The 7,664-nt window shown below is 42.4% G+C and overlaps 1 protein-coding gene across 2 annotated transcripts in view; it reads right to left on the bottom strand.

The window, feature by feature from the left end:
• DNM3 (dynamin 3) overlaps window positions 1-7,664 on the bottom strand; it is a 440,346-nt gene that overhangs the window by 294,172 nt on the left and 138,510 nt on the right. The gene's annotated exons all lie outside the window — the stretch shown is intronic.

Genomic DNA, 7,664 nt, shown 5'->3' with positions numbered 1-7,664 from the left:
CCGGGAGCGGCCACTGCACTCCAGTCTGGGCTACAGAGTGAGACTCCAACTCAAAAAAAAGAAGAGAATACCAAGACAAATGGGATTAGTAGTATATTTTATCTTTCCCTTTCACAGAGAAAGATAAAATATAAAATGTTAATATTGCATTCAAATTTAAAATTGCCAAATAAAGCTATCAACATCCACAACAGTAGCCACTTACAGTCTATTAGCATGTGAATGTCAAATTCTACTTTGAGTTCCCAAGTAAATAAGAGCAAGCAAACCCATCATTACATGAGTAAAAAGCACCTTGAAAGCTGAAGGGACATGATCTCATTTGCTCAAGAGACAAACCGTTTTAAACATTTACTGCCGTAAATATCACCCAAGCTTCTTTTCCAAACAGAGAAAAACTGTGAAAGTTACTGAAAGGCCAACCATGAGAAGGGAAAGAGCCCTACGTCTTCTCCTGGTGACCAGCCCACCTGAAGACTGCATGTGTCCAGCTAGTTCCCTCCACACCATCAAAGCAAGCCTTGGCAAGGCTGGCAACACCGGTATGTGCAGGGTAAGCTCAGACCCAACATCTGAATGAAACACTGGATCATAAAATTGATACCCAGACGAGGAAAAGAATTATGGGGAGAAAAAAATTCATGTGGAAAAATGTGGCCAAGGTCTTGAACTCTGTGAGCAGGCAGTTTGACCTTGACCTTGCTTGTGTTCGACCAGGCAAGTTTTTTTCAGCTGTGCAGCTGGCTTTTTTGATGGCTGCAGCCTGGGTAGAGGTTATAAAGCAAAGGCTGTTTGACAGTTTGAGCTTAGTAGATTACAAAAGTCTGTCCATAGGCTTTCTCAGTAGATGAGCAGCTGCTTCTGCACTGTCGGTCACACACCACAGAGTCTACCTAGGTAGCTCAGACAGGCCAGGTCAGTCACCCAGTGAGTTGGGAGGGACCTACCTTTGCAAGCACAGGCATCCTCAGCATACAGGCTACTTGTCTTTGTGGCCAGCAGAGAGGTTTCTAAGGTCTGCCTGAGGTAGGGATTCAACTGCAGGGAAAAGTCTTCCCATATGCTGACTTGGTAGGCAGCGGGGGTGGGGGGGGGTGAAATTAGATGTACTGCTTTTACATCGTAAGGTAGCTGAGGTCCATGTGTACCCTGAAGCACTCTTTAGGTGGTTCCTCTAACAGGAGCAGACTGAGGAAGGAAGGGTTGAATCAGGTGCCCCAGTGCTGTTCACAGAGGGAACTGTGGAGAGTTAACTTTAACTCCTGTGGCTTCTTTATAGACTTAAGGGTCTCTCCCCCCCCACCCCAGCCCCCAAGCACATTTCCTGAGTTGGCTGTGGATTATTACATAGACGGAGGGAGGAAAAAATCTCCTTAGGAATCTCAGGAACCAAGAAATGACATAAGAGGCAGGAAGAGAAATATAAAAGCAAAAGGAAAGTTATAATTATGAAGTTCTGAATATGCTGCATGGGAAAAGAAGGTAATTCAGATACGTCCTGGTAGGTGACTGAGATGGTGGGCACTGCAGATTACTGCGCTTTGCTTTAGCCAGCCACATTTCCAGTGTTCTTTGCTGAGACTATGTGCATAGACAGGTCTCCCCCTTGATGGCACATGCACAGTGATAAAGCTAACCTCTTAGGACAAGGTTTCTCCCAACAAATATACACATTCACAAACAACTGAAAACCACCCGATGACTGACAGCAGGGCTAAAACCAGAAAGCTTCTCCATCTCTCCTCTCTCACTCAGCACTCTCGAATGTCTGCTGTGGTCAGCAACTACACCTAGCAAAGGGGTCCAAGAGCATGAGCAGGGTCTAGAATAACTGCTTGAAAAGCTGGGAAGTCTGTTTGTTTCATAAAATTTGATTGATGTGGAGCTGGCTCCGGAACCATCTTTGTGTCACTCTTTCCTTTATATAGGAAGCACTGAATACAAAGGAGTATTTCAACTGCAGAAGCTCAGAATTTATTTTTACAGAGGCCCGCTCAGGTGCAGCTGCTGAAGGAACCCAGTTCCACCTTTGGCTAAGGCCAAGAGAGTAAGAATTAAGAGATGACTTTAATTCAATGTTCCATAAGTATCTTAGACTTTGCAATATCTTTGGAACTGTAATCTCTGAACTTTAACTTCACACTGAAGAAGACATGTCTATTCTGTTGACATTTTATCACTGATGCGCAATGTATTACAATATACTAATGATGTCACTTGATCACTGCAGAATCTCTGATAGGCTATGGAAACCACACGGCTGAACAGAAATTGAAACAGAAAATAAAATAAGGAGTAAACATGGATCCTTGGGTCCAGAAGGGCCTTGGAGTAGATTTCACCAGTGCACTGCTTTGACCCACAACAGAGCCTTCTGTCCACTGGTGGTCCTAAGAGGACGCCCATAGAAGCCGTGTTAGCTTTGCAGGAGCGGCTCTCTTATCCCAAATGGGGCTAGCCACATCCCTGGTTAACCACAGCTTAAGGATTAAACTCCAGTGGAAGAGAAGGTGGGAGAAGACTGAGGAACACTGAGGCTGAGGGGTGGGGAATCAAGGGGCACTCCTGCTATTTGCTCACTCACTCTACTCCAAGAGGAGTCAGCTAACTGCTCACTTTGGTAAATCTGGAAGGATGAACAGGAAAGTGTAGTTCAGGGCCTTTCTTTCTCTCATTCATCGTGGGAGCTAGCCTGCCCACAGAGGGCACACACTAACACAGGAAGGAAGAGTCATGCCTGCAGTTTTAAGGGATAAGTTCAATTCAGGAGAGTGTTCAAAGGTCTCTCTCACCTAAGACACCAAATCAGTTGGCCAGGATCTTCTGAATGCCTGTGCTGGACCAGGCCCTACGTCAGGTGCCTTGCCCTAGGACCACAAGTGAGGGCCACCTTAATATACCCAGGTGGCCAGATATAATGTAAAAAAGAGATTTTCACATGTGATGCACAAATTTCATGACAAGGATAAAGAAGTGGTAAAAACAAACAAATAAGGTGAAGTCTATATAAAAGAATGCAAAGAATAATCTAATTGACACAAAATCCAATATTTGATGAAATATTGTCTGAGGTGGGATTGACAGTAGTTGATATCTGCCTGGAGAAGGCAGGGGCACACCTCATCAATAAGGGTACCTGCACGGTGAATATTTGTATACCTAGCCCTGAACTGTATCCCACAATTTTAAATAAAAATTAAAAGAGGAAAAAAAAAAAGCAATATTGTCTGCTTTGTTTTCAAGACTCCACAAAATCAATTTGTCACTATTACAAACGAATTGGCTAAGTGACATTTGTACGTTTGGATGCTCCTTCATGGTTTTCACTTTCTAGAAAACTCAGAATTTCATAAGATCTAAATATAGGCAAAGAATATAATTTGATTTCATTTTTAGAAATTCAAGAATAATAACAATAGCTAACATTATCATGTGCCCAGCATTATCCTAAAAGCTCCACACTTATTTTTTGTTTTAACCCATATAATAATCCCCGGCCAGACGATACATTTTCCTACAAGACAGATGAGGAAACTGAGACCATGCTCCTGCTTAGCTGTCAAATCTACACTTGGGATCAGCAGGCCTTCCTCACGGGAGTGGATGCACTGCTTGCCATGTCACTGCACTTTGCAGAGCTCTCTCAGGGGACTCAGCCCTTCAGCACTTGAATGAAATGAAATCTCTTTGGTGGTCCAATTTCCGAGCCCCGGTCCTCATGCAAGGATGTTGGCTACTACATGGTTTCCGATGGCAAGCCACTGACAACAAACACTGTAAAATAGGAAAGTGGTCAGCATCTCATGATTAGAGCCCTCTGATGCTACATCAAGCTGAGCAAAATCGCCTAAGATATGGTGAGGGAAAAACTTTGTTGCCAGGGTGTACTAATGCTGGGCAGGACTAGACTCAGACTCTGGGATTGGTTGCCGGTTTCAATATTGCTGCCTGGTGACACTAGATAAGTTAAAGGGAGCAGCCTCTGTTTAATCAATTTCCTCATATGTAACAAGGAATAACAATAATAATACCTGTAACAGAGTTGTTGTGAGGATCACATGAGATAACATATGTGAAGGGCTTAGATCAGTACCTATTAATATTATATAATATACATAATACATAATATGTATAATATTATTTCATTTATATTTGCTAAGACAAAAGACTGTAGTATATAACAAAATGTTAGCAATGATTGAAAATTGATGGTAGGTTATAAAGTTACATTTATTTCCTCTTTCTATTTCCCTGTATTTTGCCTATTTTTCCTACAATATCCATGTTATTAAAAATGCAAGTTGACATCACATTATTGCTTATTTAAAATAGGCAATCTCTCTTTTTTTTTTTTCTTTTTGGCAATCTCTTGAGATTCCCTTTAACATGTAATGAACATAGCATGTTGGAAAACTGAGGCAGACTGTAAGCAACCTGGTAGTGAAATAACACAACAGTACAACATAGAAGGAAATAATTCTGGAGCAGTATATAGGAAATTACTGTGATGAAAGAAGTTTGACCATCTTTAAAAAGGAACTGATTTGATTGACCGAAAACATATTAACAGAGTATAATATAAACTGATTGAAAATAAGGAATCAATATTTAACATTCACATCAAATGTCCCTTTTGGGGAGATATAGCTGCCAAAAAATTAATAACTTCTGGTTTATCTGTAAAATCCAGTCTCTAATAACACTGGCATAAGTTAAGTTATAACTACCTATATACAATTTTGTAAGTTGAACAGAACTCCAAGTTATTGTTTCACAAAATAACCTCACTGTGTAACTAAAGGTGCATCCATCCCACTTTTTTCCTGGACTTTCCAATCTACAAGGACTGCATCCATGGTGTCTTCACCATCATCCACTCTTTCTACCTGAAAAAGTCCTGAAACCTCTTCCCTGAATTTCTCTTCCAGTATATTAGCACACGCTCACACAATGAGGACATTGTTCATACCTCTGCAGCTCACTAGGCTTTTTGCACTCTCTTGATTCTTAAAATTACCTGAAGAATTTCTTCTCCTTGTATCCTAGAATTTGCTCAACTGCCTATTGATGCATTATTTCTGAAGAGTTCGCCGAGAGTGAGCTGTTTATTTTCAGAGTTTACTCACCTAAACCTCTTCAAGATCCAGGCCATTAACCATGATGAAAATCAGTGCTTGACTTGTTTCACTTTTTTCCTGTGTATCTTTTCCATGTGCAGAGCTTCCTTTGAAGTTAATGCGCCCTCCATGTGGAAGGGATTCCAAGTGATACAAAACAGAATGAGAACCGAGCCCGCCATCTATTTCTCACATTCAAGGACAAAAATACACAAACACAAGGAAAAAATACCTCATAATTGTCAAGGCCTGAATACAACTTGCCTATTTTACTAAAAATAATACAGAGCACTTCTTTAAGAGAGGACTTTGGTGTTAAAAAAAAAAAAAACTTTGGTAAATATTTATTATTTAATAGAAAATTAGTGGCCACCCTGTATGTGTCACTGAAAATACAAGAATAAACAAACAAACAAACAGAAACAAACAAACAAAAAAGCCAGGCACAGTGACTCAAGCCTGTAATCCCAGCACTTTGGGAAGCCGAGGCAAGAGGACTGCCTGAGTCCAGGAGTTAGAGACCAGCCTGGGCAACTTGGTGAGACCTCATCTCTACAATAAATCAAAAAAATTAGCCGGGCATGGTGGTGCACACCTGTGGTTCCAGCAACTTGGAAGGCTGAGGCAGAAGGATCATCTGAGCCCAGCGGTTTGAGGCTGCAGTGGCCATGAACATGCCACTGCACTCCAGCCTGGGCAACAGAGTGAGACTCCAACTCAAAAACCAAAACAAAACAAAATAGGCACAGTCTGCAGCCTTTATGAAGGGCTTCATGGGGAAACAGAAACTAAACAAAGTTTTGCCCAGATAAATGTAAAGTTACAACTGTGGTTGATGTTGCCAAGAAATGGTTCAGTGGTTAAAAGAGTTCTGACTTGCAGTGGGTATAAGAAAAAGTGTTCTTGGAGTTTTTAGCATTTGAGCTAAAATCCAAAGGGTGTGGGGTGGGAGTGTGATAGGGTGGCATGCTCAGCATAGCCACCATGCATAAAGCAAGAGACAGCTTATGCAGGGTGAGCCCTGAGAGGAGGAAAACCATGCTTGGCCATGGAGTTTATGTGAGGAAATGTGGTCTCTATGCTGAGAGAAATGGGAAGCCTTCGGCGTGTTTAACATAGGGCAGCAACATGAGGTGTGCATCATGAGGCACTCCCTATCTTGGGGAGGAGATGAGAGAAAGGAGAAAGTATAGGGAGATCGAGTTGAATGTACAGAGAACCCTAAATCCTAGAAGACGAGAACCTTGACAAGAGTGGGAGAAGTGAACATACAGAGAAGTGGACAGAGTTAGGACCATTTAGGAAGAAAAATGAGTACAATAATGATAAACTGAAGATGGAAGATGAGAGAGAATGTGGCAGCTAAGGTGAAACGCAAGGTCTGAGTTTACAAAAGTAAACAGATTGCGGAGGCAAGTTCACTGAGAGCAGGAGGACTGTTAGCCAGGGATGGGTCCTAAGCTCAGTCTGGATGTGTCAAAATGTGAACATGTGAAATCCACCACTGGCAACAAAGAAGTTGAGATCAGATACACACATCTGTGAATTGTTGTTTGTGGATATAACAAGCTGTGGGTGTGGGGGGAAAATGACTTACAATGAGTGTTCAAGAGCGAAGAAAAGAGGAGCTGGGACTGAGCCCTGAGATGTCAGCATGTAATGTCTGAATGGACAGGACGAACCCGTGACGGAGACAGAGGCAAGACCAGGAGAGTTCAGAGAGAAAACAACATGACCTTGCACCCACAGAAGCCAATGGAAGAAAATGTTTCAGTAAGGCAAAAGGACTGAAAGGTGAGGGAAAAATTAAAAGTAAAAAAAGGTCCCCCCCCCAAAAAAAAAAGTTCCCAGGTTTGGAGATTACTGAAGAGAGAATATTCAAGATATTTAACAACTACTAAAGATACCATCCTAACCAATCCACAGGGCTGCTGGGGTCACAGTGCTGGAACAGGGTACTGGAGGCTCCCTTCTGTTCCAGGTTTCTGCCTTTGATTTCTGGATAGAAAAGAGTTGAAGAGATTCTGAGAGAGGTGCTTCAGCATCCCTGAGGATAGACAGGCACTTGCAGGAGCAACCAGTTGTGACATTTCACATTAGAACAAGTATGATAGCTCTACTCAGGCACACTGACTGAGAAACGTCACCAAGTATCATCGGTGGCTCGATGGAGAGGGAGAGCAGCTAGATTGGAACAGGTTGGTGACAGAGTTAAAGTTTTCCAATGCAAATCTGATCTCATATGATAAATCATTTTTTCAACATCTTCTAGATGCAGGAAAAAAAAAGTTGTCAATTTTTGATACCAGAAAGTTAAAAGTTATGGTAAGAAACCATGAACTTAGCCGGGCTCAGTGGCTCAGCCTGTAATCCCGCGCCTTTGAGAGGCTGAGGTGAGTGGATTGCCTGAGCCCGCGGGTTCGAGACCCGCCTGGGCAGCGAGACCTCATCTCTACAATAAATCAAAAAATAAGCCGGGCGTGGTAGCGCGCGCCTGTAATTCCGGCTACTTGGAATGCTGAGGCGGAATGATCGCCGGAGCCCAGC

Source organism: Carlito syrichta, unplaced genomic scaffold, assembly GCF_000164805.1.
Source record: "Carlito syrichta isolate Samal-C Ts95f unplaced genomic scaffold, Tarsius_syrichta-2.0.1 Scaffold313876, whole genome shotgun sequence".
In the NCBI taxonomy this organism is placed as follows: domain Eukaryota; kingdom Metazoa; phylum Chordata; class Mammalia; order Primates; family Tarsiidae; genus Carlito; species Carlito syrichta.
This window is presented reverse-complemented; position numbering and strand designations above follow the sequence as displayed.